The 14,865-nt window shown below is 36.1% G+C and overlaps 1 pseudogene; it reads right to left on the bottom strand.

Moving 5' to 3' along the window:
* Positions 1 to 355: 355 nt before the first annotated feature.
* LOC115435659 (NIPA-like protein 2) overlaps positions 356 to 14,865 on the bottom strand; it is a 68,161-nt pseudogene continuing 53,651 nt past the window's right edge.

The raw sequence follows: 14,865 nt of genomic DNA, 5'->3' as shown, positions 1-14,865 counted from the left end.
AATATCTATGGCATTGTACTGACAGTAACAGTGCTTTTAGACATTCCATGTTTTCTTTTCTGTCTGTTTTAGTCACACAACACACCCAGGAGTTAGTACTTGATTGCATAACCGTTGTTTTTGATGACTTTTGATGGTCTAATATTTTTTCCGCGACTGTACGTTAAACAAGACTTAAGTTTGAAGTGAACCTTGATCCACTAATCTGACAGACCCTGTGCCTTGAGAGATGCAGTGTGGAAGACTAATGCCTCATAAGTGACATGACTGCAGGCTAAATAGTGACAGAAACTGAAGATTGAATTCTCCTATATTTTATTCTGACTTGGTTGTCGGGTGGGGTGGCTCTTTTTTCTCCCCATATCAATGCCTTTGTCATATAGATGCTCCACAAGGGGAACACTGAAAACAGCCGAAACAAAATGAAAGCCTTAAGTTTTACTTTTGATAGATTTGTTCAACCTTTAATCAGCTGGGCTTCAACAATGTCTTAATTTGTGATTTATGCAGCCGTCTATATCCAGACTGAAGACTTGGAGCCTGTTTGTGGCAATTTATTATTGTGAGTTTAAATTAATTAGGTTGATGGACGTGCCAATTTCTTTTAAGAGCCCCTGCATTAAAGAGACAGTAATAAATGACTCAAACTGTATTTGACAGACGTCATCTGTGGTTAAAAGCTTTAACCTTCAGCTCTGTTATTAATGCAACGCACAACAGTGGAACAACCGATACTTAAACATTCGTTCTTTTTATAGTGACACTGTATGAACACTGCTTTCCCACATATCCCATAATGTGTAGGTGGCAGGCGAGAGCGTTGCCTGGCAACACTAAAGTTTGGAAGCAGTTCAGTGTGAGGTTTATCTAAGGTAAAGAAAGTTGGTCAGATTGTGCATTAAAGGCTTTTAGGAGTTTATTACCTGTGAAATGGCTTTTTAAAGAACATCAGTGCCTGCCACTAAATTACAAACACAAATTAGAATCCTGAATGAACGCAAGCAACAAGTTTAAATACTACTGAATCATGTTTAATTCTTACTTTAACTCGGGTCGGATCAAGTCACCGCAGAAAAACATGGCTCATATATCAACGTCATGTGTTCACCTTTGAGCTTCCACTACCATTAGGGGGCAGTAGAGCACTACTTTATGACAAACTCCTCATAGTCTGAAATGGTCTCCTGGTTTATTGACAACTCATTGCAGATACATTGATGTATTCAGTTGATTAAAGTGTTATGTAGGGAATTTATCACAAAGGCCTCCTGGACCTCCATAGAACTAAAGTTGGAGCAAGTAATGGATCTGATTTTGCACTGAGCCAAAAGGCATTTCTTTTTTGAATTCATTTTCTCATTACTGATACACCACACAGGGAATATTTCTTGGTTAAGTAGAGCTATTCCGTGAGGTGATTTACACTTCTGACATTAAAATCCAACACCAATATGGTCTCTGGCACTGGTTTAAGTCGATGCCCGCCGTTCTGGGCTATAAATAGAAATATTATTGAAGTACCCAGGATGAGGCACAAATCAAACCCTCAAATCCCACAAAATACAGTCCAACAGATGGAGCCGGTCCTATGAATCGTCTGCTTGGCCAGCTCTGTTGCACATAAGTTTGGCTGCCAGTGATCCGTATGTCATAGTCGTTGCCTCGGGCTGCACTTTGTCTGTGTGCCTCCTCCCTGTGAACACAGACAGAACAGCTCATTAGATGGACCCTGCTGCCACGGCTGCAGACTTTAGCAGTCAGATAAATCCAGGGTCAGTCAGTAGATCCGAACTGCCACTGGCTGTTAATCAATGCACTCTGCTCAACACAAATAGGTCGACACGCAACATTTGCAAAGTGACTAGATTAAAAAATGAAGAGGACTGACCGGGGATCTTATCCATTGGGATGAAATTGCGGTCCTGTTGCTTTATCTTTGGCCTGTTCCGTGCAATCAGGAAGACTCCCAGGAAAGAGAGAAGACAACTGGAAAAGAGTTTCAGGGAAGATCGCCTGACAGTAAATATCGTATTTAATGAGCTGCAATTACAGGTCTGTTACTGAGTACTTACCCAAAGAGGAACATGAAAATGTTCAGTAAAGCCAAGTCTTCAAATTCCTGGTAAAATATTATCCCTGCAAAATGAATAAACACATTAAAATGCATCTCATTCTAGCAAAATAAACACGGATTATCTCTAGCGCTTTGTTTATACAGCAAAGCCCTGCAAATAATTTCATTTAGTTTCACAGATCAGTAGAGATTGGCTGTTCAGAATCACTGATTACAGTGTCACATACAAAACTCTCCTCAGTGACCAGATACTGTATTAATGAATAAAGTGACAAAAAAAAGCTTTTCCCTATTTTATACATTTATTTCACTGCTCACAGCTCTTTTGTTGTGACAACCCCTAAAATGATCATTTTCTTCAATGTGAACAAAACTAATTTAAAGAAGAAATCCACCCCCAGATATCTGTATAGTGCCAGATACAAGGCATCAGCAATTTGTTGTTCAATACAGTCAATTTTTGGGTTATGTGTGTGGGTGGAAAGTAGTGGTAAAACCAAGAGCAATATTAGAGAAAGATTTTCAGAAAAGGTGAGAAATCCTCAACTGCCAGATTCCGGGATGGATGTCAGCCTGTATTATTACAGGATATCAGTGCAAAATTGTGGTAAGAAGCTGTTGCTCTTCTGTTCTAGGTGACAGCGAAAACTGATGTTTACTGTTGATGTTTCAGACAGCTGGAACATTTTCTATTACACCTCGCTGAATCTGGACTGGAAATGGCCTGAGATGACGTCAAGTCACGGTAGATGTTGGACAATTTATCTTCAAGAAAAATGGCAAATGCTCTGACAGAAGATGTTCAATCGTGAGAAAATGACACTACATCATCTAAATTCTATGGTTTCATGTATCAGGTCATAAAAAAAATCATCTGGTCTAACCTCAAGTGAAACACAGCAGATTCCATCAGGCTATATTTATTTAACAAAAATGAAGCCAAATTCGAGAAGTAATGTGTGAAAACCTCACTGCTTCCACAGGAATTAAGACACTAAGCAGCGGACAGATGTTCCTTAATGTTACCCTGAATTTATTGACCATCGCTAAGTGTGATCACCTCTATAACAGCAAAAGTTTCCTGGCCTGGAGCTGTCAGGTGTGTGTGTTAACTCAACACCGAGGAGGAAAGACATCAGAAATGAGCTTAGAGAAGAAATTATTTCTGCAGATAAATTTGGGGAGAGTTCTAAGGTCACAACCAACAATCTGAAGTGCATCATTCTGCTGTGAGATGATGGATTATTTACAAGAGGTAATTATTAATGACAGTTGCCGATTGAAGCGAAAATTCAAGGTCAGACCAGGCAACGATCAGAAAAACTGCAAGAACCACCTGAGAAGTTACAGGACAAACCCTCTTCTCTCTTACTTTTTATAGACCCAAACATCCACCACCGACCAAAACCATCCTCTGATCTAAACTGTTTAATACCCCTTGATCCACTAATCCTATCAATACATGTAAATAATTGGTGTAAAATACAGTTTATCATCTTTTCATGGTCATCAGATATGAACATCCATTTGGACGTTCAGAGGCTCTGTAGTTACCATGGAAACACCCTCATCTTCTACAACATTGATTCACCAGTAACAACTATGGAGTTGGATCAATGACAGTGGATGGACACACTGGGTTTATGTTCAGTTAATGATTTTTACTGAAAAAGTTACTTTTTCTTCAGTTTTCTCTGTTACTTAATACTTAGCACATTCTTGTTTAGACAGGCTTTTTAGACCCACCATGATGCTTTGTTTTATTTGCTTAGTATTTATTCTCGGTATAGTATTTTATTTTTTATTGGACTGTCTTCTCTCTGTAGCGCTTTGAGATTCTGCCGAATGATAAGTGCTTTATAAATGCAATTTTTTAAATTATTATTATAATAATAACCCTTAACTTTGATCTGAGTTTTTTTATGAAAATCTATATGATCAGTGTATTAAATATTGGAAAATACTGGATTTTCACTGGAAAAATGCAAAATATGGAGGATTATTTCATAATAAATGGTGTTAAATCACCAATTAATCGCGCTAGCTGCTGATTGCGCTAATGGCGTGTTATTTTATGCGGCATAAATATACATGCTGAAAGGTTATAATGCGTTCAGATAACATCAATTAAAAGTAGCGTGTTGCCTATACACAATTCATGATATCACATTGTATATAGAGAAAAAAACGTATTTGGGAACTGCCACAAAAGTAGCACTGGGTCTTTATGGGTTAAAAGAATATAGCAGCAAAGTCCCATCTGATCAAACCCCAGATTTGTAGGAAAGTGTTTGACAGATGAGACTAAAGTGTTGTTCAGCCAGAATACACAGCTCTATATTTGGCAAAAACCAAACACGACCCATCAGGACAATCCCCTCATACCAACTGTGACACACGGTGGTGGACGGCTGGTATGGCCTCGATTTGCAGCTCCAGGACCTGGTTACATTACAGTCCCTGCATCGACCATGAACTCCGCTGCAGTCCAGAGTATTTCACAGACTAATGCGAGTCCATCTGTCTGACAGCTAAAACTAGGTCATGTAACAAGACAATGATTCCAATCAAACCAGAAATTCTACAGCAGAAAGACTGAAAAAGTGGCCCAGTCAAAGTCCAGACCTTAACATGGGTGGGAATTTAAAATGTAAAGAAGAGCAGGAAAATATTAATCCACAATGATATGAGAGACTGATAAAGTCAAACAGACAGTGATTACTTCAGGTTTTTCTCCTAAAGGTGGTTGTACAATTTGTTGAACCATGGGATGTGCTGCTTTTACATTTTTGTTAAATAAATCACATGATTAATCTGTTTGTTGTTTACATATGACGTTATAGTTACATAATTTTAGAACATTTTCTGATCTGTAAAACCACAGAATTCAAAAGTGCACTTTCTTTTTCTTCCAACTGTCAAAATATCACTTCAAGTTATTTTTTAGATGCACAACTGATCAAACACCACAACTATTGACAGGATAGGAGCATGCATCATGTTCCACTATTATGTCATGAATGGAGTATTGAATTACAGTTTCCACTCCTGCTGCACAGACTCTTTGCTGTGGCTGAAATATCTAACACAATGCTCACGAATAAAAAGGTGTTAAATTAAATGAAAAAGTAGCATCATTTTCTGTGTGTCGGTAGTTTTCTTGCTTCCTTGTCACATCTAATCCTATGTGTGCCTCCTAAAGAACTAAATCATAAGCAAAAACATATAGTTTTAGCAGTAGGCTTGTGTATTTGTAGAGTTAATACACATTAGGTGTTCAAGTGGCTTGTATTTGGAGTATTGTGATGGTGCATAGGTTTGAGTCGATCTAAAATACAGGTGCAAAAGCAGATAATACTATTCAGTGGAATCATGTAGAAAAATAGGCCTCTGTCCTATTTTTTCAAGATGTAGAAAGTGATAAAATTTAATTTATCCATATTCAGAAAGTACAAGTTAAACTGATAAGTGAAAATATTTAACAGTTTTTGTACTTTCTTCAGTTTATAGATTAAGTTCATGTATGATTTTCCTTATCAACAATTATCAAAACTAAATCCAGTTGATAAAGCAATAGTATCATTAAACCTCCGATAAAGGACCTTCCAAACCACATAATCTGCACAGCGCTATAGTAATGTCAAAAGGTTTTTCATACATGTTTTTAACTTTTTTAAAAAAACATTTGTATTTCATCAGCTTGAGCCATAAACAAAAATCCCAAACCTTTTTTTTTTTTTTTTTTTAAAAACCTTTAAATACCATGTTTCTACTGTAAATAAACCATATTTTTAATGCAAAAAACACAAACTTTTTTTTTCAATATATTACAGAAAAACTGGATGGCTCATGCATTATTATTTTTTGTGCTAGGTCAAATGTTCTTTGGTATTTTTAACACTTAAATAATATGTTTGTAATGTAAATAAACATTTTTTAGTACAAAAAAACCAACCTTTTTCAAGCCAGTCCATAAAAAACAGGAGTACAATTTTTTATCCTGCCCCCCCGGCCCCAAGGAGTACTGGTTTAAGTTTGGTTTGGTTTGTTTGTTTAACACTCTAGCAGCAAAAGTATTGGTTTAATTTATACCAAATTGGGTTCATAGATCTCATTACATTTTGGGAAAAGTAGGTCAAAGTTTACATTTTTAAGAATTTTTTAATCTCCCCCATTTACTTATAATGGGTGAAATTTTACATGTCTATAAAAAAATTTTGTTTCAATTCACTTCAGACTTGACACATATGTATAGAGGCAGTTGATATGCTGACATCAGTACATGCATAGACATGATGACATCAGCTGGATCGATGCCAAAATAAGATACAATACATGCAAGGGGCGGGGTTTGTTGTGCGTGGCACACATGTCTGTTAACGCTCTAACAGCAAAACTATTGGTTAAATTCATACCAAACTGGGTTTATAGATTGCCAGTCACCCTGAATAGATGTAATGACATTTTGGGAAAAGTAGGTCAAAGTTCAAATTTTGTGTGATTTTTAGAAATATTCCCATTTACTTATAATGGGTGAAATACGTGTAAGGGGCGGGGTTTGTTGCACCTGGCACCACTTGTTAGATTTTTTCAGCCTGGCATATGTCAATGATTAACAGCAACACTGATTATTTTTTGTGCTCGGTCAAATGTTTGAAAATATGAATTTTGTACTCGCTTAGGGGAAGGGTGCTAGTGTTGAAATTTTCTATTGTTTCCAATGTCCTGATTTCAGTGGGTTAGTGGGTGGGTTAGAATTTTAAAAATCATGCAAAAATTAGCAACTTTTGAAGGAGGGTTAAGTGTTTGACATACCAGCAATGATGGCACTTGCTGTGAAAAACACAAAGTTGATGGGCACCACTTCTGTCGCATCAAACATTTTCATCGCCTCATTCAGAAATCTGTTAAGAAAGATGACAATGATCACGGTTACTGAAACCCCTCAGTTTTTCAGGTACAGGAAAGCAAGAGTTGCATCTAGGATCAGACAGAGAGATAAAAAACCTTGACTAACTTGATCTGGAAGGCGCAGGAGACGATCATGACCACGAGCATGACATAAAATGGGGTAGATGAACTGCAGCTGGCCCTTTATGGTCTCTGTGATCATCCCTGACACCGCTTTGACCGAGATGACTGTCAGAGACGCTGCACAAACACAGACGCAACAGATTAGCTTCAGCATCCCCAACAAAACTTGAAGTAGCGATAAAGAACTTCCTGATTTTTTAGGGCTTGTGTATTGTTTTTCTGGGAGTTAAGGTAAACGATTTCCTGCCACTGTGCTCTTATCTTTTCTCTGCAACAACATCAGGCTCTTAGAGATGAGAACAGCACCGGCGTTTTTCTGTAGCCAGGCAACAAAGCAACCTCTGATTGCCTAAAATTGTAATTCATAACCTCTGTCCTCAATCAGATACTTGTTCGTACCTAGCAGAGCCACCAGCAGCATGACAATGACGATGTGCTTCACGTTCCTCCTCTTGTACAGATAGAGCAGGATGCAGAAGAGGATGATCTCTATAAGCTGAGGAGAGACAGGAGGGTTACACAAGTCATTAATTCAAATTCCATTTCCTCTAACTTTGCCCAGAAAATGAAAATCTCAAATGCACTTGAATTGTACTTTTACTGACCATCTTATCTGTATTACAAAGTGCTGCATGCAGGCACCGAGAGGCACCGAGTAATTGAAACAAATGACCGTGGCAGAAAAATGAAATGAATTGCTGGTCTTTAATGAGAGCGGCCCGTGGCTGTGCTTCGGAGTCCGACAGTATTCAGCTGCTCAAGGACCTGTGATGTAACAACACACGACTCTAATGGATAGAGACCAAGGAAGGAGCACAAAAGTAAAATTGAGGGAGGAAAAAAGGTCAAGCTGACCTTTAAATGTCTCTCACAACCATCCCTGTGTCTCTGGAAATACCGTATACTTAATAGAAGGCTTATTTAAAGGATGTCATTGGCCTTTTTGCCCATAACCAAATGAATTTAGAAAAGCCTGAGATATTTGTTATAGATATAGCATTTTACATTATGAATATATGAAATGGCAGCAGTTTAATTGTTCAAGTCCTGCTAGATGAAATTGTTTAATTATATAACCCCAGTTTCAGTGAAGTTTGGATGGAGCGTGAAATGTAAATAAAAACAGAATATAGTGATTTTCAAACCCTTTATGACCTTTATCCGCCTGAGACCCAGCAATGCATTTTTATCCTCTGTAGGGGATGAGTGTTTCATTCTTTTTATTTATTTATTTTTTAATTTAACCTTTAACTACCCAGGCAAGCAATTAAGAACAGATTCTTATTTACAAATGCAGCCTGATCAAAGAGCAATGGCTCCTTGAGGGGAAGGGGGTGAGGAGGCTAAAAGTAAAAACAAGGTTAAACAATTACAAAAACAAGTAGTTAATAAATAAATACATTACAACAACTTTACTTGAGGGAAAAGAAAAAAACAAAACACTGTCCACCGCAAAGGACAGTCCATAGGAAAAAAAAAAACCCTGTTACATTATGTCATTTCATTCATTTCATTTGTTTGTTTATTTCGAGCATTTACAGAATACATGCAAATTCAAAATCCCCCCCCCCCAAAAAAAAATTCATTTATAATCGAAAAGGAGTGGGAAGAAGAAAAACTTATTTAATCCCACCTCCATTCTCATCATCAAATAACTTAATATAATTACATTTTAAATACTCACTCCTGTCCTTTGACTTCAAGCCAGAGCAATTAACAAAATAGGCCTAAACCAAATTAGAATGAACTCATTTGACAGTATTTACATTATATAACCAAAATGTGTGTAAAAAAAAAATAGAAACAAAGTAGATTCCTGGTGGTGTTACCACAGGTAACAGTTAACCGTCAATTTACATGATAATAATTACATACCAACAATGGTAAAAACAAAAAACTGCAGTACACAAGTGGTAAAGAACAGCAATAATTACATACCAACAATGGTAAGGAAAAAAAAAAAAAACTACAATAGCATTAATGGTAAAGGGCAGCACATACTAGCAATGGTAAGAACAATACCAGATGGTAATGGACAACACATTTCCAAACAAGACATTTATTTAAAAAATTTTTTAAAAATTAAAAAAAAAATTACTTATTGGGTCTCAGGAGGATATCTAATCCAAGATATTTAATGTTTAAACTGATAAACTTTGATAATACTGAATTAATTAATTAATTTATTTATTTATTTATTTATGAGACCCAGGAATGTAAAAGTTTTTGCTTTTTTGCTTTAAATAATTGTCTTGATTGGAAACAGCATGATGCAGCAGTTTTTTTAGATACATTTTTTATCTTTTTAATGGAATGTCCTTTGCAGTGGACAGCATTTTTTAAGTAAAGCTGTGAAACTCCTGTCCCCTACAGAGGACAAACATGGGTCTCAAGAGGATATATATATATATATATATATATATATACTGAATACAAGTCAAAAAGGAAAAATCATTGTATGTCATTTTTATCTCACTGGCTGATGATCTATTGTGAAGATGCTGTCTCCGTTACATGTTATATGCAACTTCCTTGGGACAGTGTCTAAGATTGTTGTTCATAGTTTTGAGAAATTCTGATTTGTGAATTTTTGATGCATTTTTCAAATATTAAAAATGTGCCTTTACTTATAATGGTCTATATTTTGATGGTTTATAACATGTAAATGGTTAGAGATATCAATACAGTTACTATTGATCACTGATAGAAGTCACATATGGACTTTGAATTAGTCGAGTTCTCCTCCAGTGAAAGTACCGCCCACTTCTATTGGCAGATTGATCTCCTGCATCAGGACCACAGGACTCTAACAGAGACAGAACCTGACAACCTCACAAATTCAACTTGTTATTGATTCTTGATGGAACATGCTGCTGAGATACAGGCATATTGGTCCTATTTCTATTTCTATTTCTATTATATTTATATTTAGCACAACACCCCAACCTTCCTGGAATTGGGGTCACAGTTTGTCCTCACGTAGACTGATAGATATTTTCCGTCCTCTGCAGGGTGACGTCTATATGTACTATGCGTCGTCTGAACCCAGTGCATCAATCGTTCTAACTAGTTTCACTTAGGCCACCTCAGTTTGCAGACAGTCACCCCCATCTGTACTTTCTCAACATTTCTCTTTGGCTTTCCGCGCTGCAGCTTCATTTCTGTCTGCTCGAATTCATTCAGCAAACACAACTTGATTCAGGAGTGGAATGAGAGATTGTGGAGAGAAAAGCGGTGCCCTGAATAACGATTGCACAACTACTGCGAGCACATATTCACCGTCTCCATCAGCGGCTAATGCTCTGAAGAAGCTGCAAGTCTTATCTTATAGTCTTTTAGGACCATCTTTGTTTGGTCGGATGGATTATGAGCAGATAATGGAGTGTGTGTAAACAGAATGTAGATTATACAGGACTCTGAAGGAGATTCAGACGTGACTCTTTTTTTTGGTCAAGTGTGAAGCCTGAGCAACAAGTGAATCACATGCAGTATTCTGAAAATACTCATTTATTAATTCAGTTTTAACCCTAAAGACCCAAACATCCATGATCGGCCAGAACTATGGACTGATCTAAAATGTTGAATAGCTGTTGATCCACTAATCCTATCAATACATGTAAATAATTGGTTTAAAATACAGTTTGTCATAGGGCTGCACGATTTTGGCAAAAAATAAAATCCCGATTTTTTTCCTTGAAAAACTCGATTTTCGATTTCGATTTTTGGGTAAAACTACAAAAGACAACAGAAGTCAGCATGTCGTTTTCGTGAGCAGCCCACAATGCAAAGCACCGTTCCCTTCCTCAAATCTGTGATGGTATCACGGGATGGGCCCTCAGAAGTTTTATTTTTTCTTCATTCAATCTTTATTGAATGAAGTAGAGTATACAAACAACGTATACAACAAGAAAATAACAGAACAAGTTTGCCAGGGGGAATACACTACAATACAATGTCCAAATCAGAGCAAATACTGATGGTTTTTAGAGCCTTTTTGTTTCCAGATTTATCTAACAGCTTTAAATAAAGTTCAAAATCTTTCAAAAAATAAATACTATTTGGTTTTGTGTTACAGAACTTACATTTGTGAATTAAACATTTTGCAAGTAAGGGAAATAATTCAATTAATATATATTTTTTTTCCTTTTAGGGGTATCTGGACCCACAGGGAGGCATGAGAGAGATGAAATCGATTTGACAATTTCCCTTTTTTAAAAATTGTCCTACTTAAAAAATCTGATTTCGATTTAAAATCAATTAATCGTGCAGCCCTAGTTTGTCATCTTTTCATGGTCATCAGATATGACCCATTTAGACATTCAGAGGCTCTGTAGTTACCGTGGAAACACCGTCATCTTCTACAACATTGTTTCACCAGTAAAAACCCATGGAGCTGGATCAATGACAGCGGATAGACGCAATTGGCTTATATTCAGCTAATGATATATTTTGCTGAAAAAGTTACTTAATCTTCCATTTATCTGTTTTTGATTGATATAATAACCTTTGAATTTACTCAGATTTTATGAACATCTACATGGTCAGTAAATTAAATATAGAAAAATACCTGATTTTTACTGGAGAAATGCAAAATAAAGAGGATAATATTACAATAAATGGTGATAAATCATTTAAGGGAAATATAGAGAATTTTTTTTTTGCGAATTGCCACAAAAGTCGCAATAGTTCTTTATGGGTTCATGTATTTATTAGGTAAAAACAATATACAGTTCATGGGTAATGCTTATTTCCTATCTTTATTCATTATTAGGGGTTTACATAAAATCTATATTTATATATCTATATAAATCTATCCATCCATCCATCCATCCATTTATTTTTTTCATTTGGTATTTTTCATGTGCTTATAGAATTAAACTAACACTCAGAACATTACACTTGGCATTATGGAAGCACATATTGCAAAATTATGGGCAGATACCCATATTTAAAATGACATTTTGGCTGATACCAATATTACCAGCTGTTTCTTTAATTTGTTTTAATTGTTTTTTAACCTCTTAATGAAGAAATCTTCATTAAACAAAATATAAAAAGTTAAAGTTTTAAAGTTGTAAAGTCTTTCAGTCCATCACATTATCTTTGAACGAGTGACTAAAAATAAACCCTACACTTTTTAAATATTAAATGTTTATTCTCATAACCTTTTTCTTATTGCTGTAACAGTATGATTTTTTCTTCAAACACTACAACTTTGTTCTCCAATTTTTCCTGTCATACAATCTCATTATCACCTTTGTAATTACATAAAATGCCAAAAGACTACAATTTAACAGTCACAATGTGGAGGACACTCAGAACTTTACACTTGGCATTATGGAAGCAAAATTATGGGCAGATACGCATATTTAAAATGACATTTTGGCTGATACCAGTGTTACCGGCTGTTTCTTTAATTTGTTTTCATTGCTTTTCTACCTCTTAATGAAGAAATCTTCATTAAACAAAATATAAACAGTTACAGTAGTAAAGTCTTTCAGTCCATCACATTATCTTTGAATGAGTGACTAAAACCCTACACTTTCTGAATATTAAATGTTTCTCATAACCTTTTTCTTTTTGCTGTAACAGTATGATTTTTTCTTCAAACACTATAACTTTGTTCTCCAATTTTTCCCTTCATACAATCTCATTATCAGCCTTTGTAATTATGTAAAATGCCAAAAGACTACAATTTAACAGTGACAATTTGGAGGATATAGTGACACTGAGCAGAGGGAGGTACTGTGATAAATTAAGTTTTTTGATTTAGTTCAAATTTGCGTATTTGAGCTGCTAACGCACTGACACAAACCACAAAATTGTTCAAACTAATCGCAATATGACCATTTGCCACTGAATCAGGTGCTCAAATTAACAAAAAAAATAATATAAACATAAATTAATACTAATAAACAATCATTTTTTCATCGAGTACGCTCAGATGAAATCTTGCTGTCCTTGAGTATCCATAAAAAGAAATGTCTTAATTATCTTATTTACCCTTATGACCGTCTATTGAATTAAATCCAGTATAAAACTAATAAACACACGAACAGTGTGTGTTTTACTGTGGGAATTGAATAGATTAGATCCTTCGTGAACTTGCATTATTCTAATTTCCTGCTGCGTTGTAGTAGGAGGAAGTTCAGGACCTCTGCCGGTAGTTTCTTCAGCAGATCACAGGTGTCATCCATTTCTCTTCACTCTTTTACTCTTGATTTACACAAAATGCTGGATTTTTACAAGACAAATATAACCTGAAAGGTGAAAAACAGAGTGCTGCATCTCTGCTGCTTCTGGCATCATTGGAAACTCAGCAGGATATGACCTTCTGCTGCTAAAATCCTCCTTTAGAAAAACACTGAAGGTGGTTAAGACTAAGAGTAGTGTAACATCTGAGGCAAACATTTACATTTTTTGTGAAGAGAAAACGCTTTTCTTCAGCTCTGAGGCAGATTCATCACTATGGTAACAGCTGTGTTTATGCCATCCCAGCAAAATTGGAGTAGAAGAGTAGAAAAGCACATGGATAAGTGTTAATGCATCTGCAGATTGAGGTGAAGGGGAGGATTTTGTAAAAGAGTGAAAAAAAACATGGCAAAATCAGTTTTTACAGAATCTCTCACTGAGGTAAATAACGGCGCATTATTACAATCTCAGATCCACGACTGAAATTTGACGCATTTAGTCGGTTATTTTGTATAAATCAGGCATGATATAATACACTATATGGTCTTCATTCATTTGTTGTATTCTGTGAGAGTATTATCACCTCAGTATTAAACTGGTCTACAATTTTTTTTTTAGAAATTATCTGCCTCAGGGATTAAATTTGTTAAATGATATGTATTTTAATAAGATTAACTGGAAAACAAATGACAAAAGTGCTGATTTGCTGCTGTTTTCAATGTATATGATAAAGTGTTATTACACATATATTGATTTATGTACATTTACATAATAGATTTATAATCTTCCACTAGATAGAACCTGTAAAGTCAATGTATTGTCATGTGCAGACAGTGTTCTGAAGTAGATCTGAGACAAATATTCTTTTTGAGTCAAACCCATTCTCTCATTAAATCTAAATCTAATTTAACATTTTGACCCAAGACTATATCTTGGAAATTTGAGCCAACTAGCATTTTGGACTTGATTTTTCTTTATCAGTGACTCACAGTGATGTCTCCTATCATCTATTCACGGATGACATCCAGATATACTGCTCCTTTAACTCTGATCCCCACAAACTGAGTTCCTTAATAAACTGCTTGTCAGAGTTGAAGCAGTGGCTAAATGATAACAGCCTCCAGCTGAACTCCAGCAAAACAGAGACCCTCATCATTGCCCTGGACAGTGCAATCCCAGGGATCAAACATCACCTTGGAGACCTGAGTTCCTCGGTAAAGACCAAACTGAGGAATCTGGGTGTCATCTTTGACCAGGACATGTCTTTAGAATTCTACTCCAAACACCTAGTCAAAAACTGTTTCTTCCAACTACGCAACATCTCCAAACTCAGATCTATGGTGTCCATCAATGAGCTCGAGATGATCGTTCACGCTGCTTTGTGTCTTCTCGCTTAGACTACTGCAACAGCCTGTTTACATGCTTAAACAAGAAGGAGCTGGCCCGTCTACAGTTTGTCCAGAACTCTGCTGCCAGGCTCCTGACCCGCACAAACAGGAGAACCCACATCACTCCCATCCTTAAATCTCTCCACTGGCTCCCTGTTCTATATCGTCTTCATTTCA

Source organism: Sphaeramia orbicularis, chromosome 16 (genome assembly GCF_902148855.1).
Source record: "Sphaeramia orbicularis chromosome 16, fSphaOr1.1, whole genome shotgun sequence".
Taxonomy (NCBI): domain Eukaryota; kingdom Metazoa; phylum Chordata; class Actinopteri; order Kurtiformes; family Apogonidae; genus Sphaeramia; species Sphaeramia orbicularis.
The sequence above is the reverse complement of the archived record's forward strand: the minus strand, read 5'-3'. Positions and strand labels throughout refer to the sequence as shown.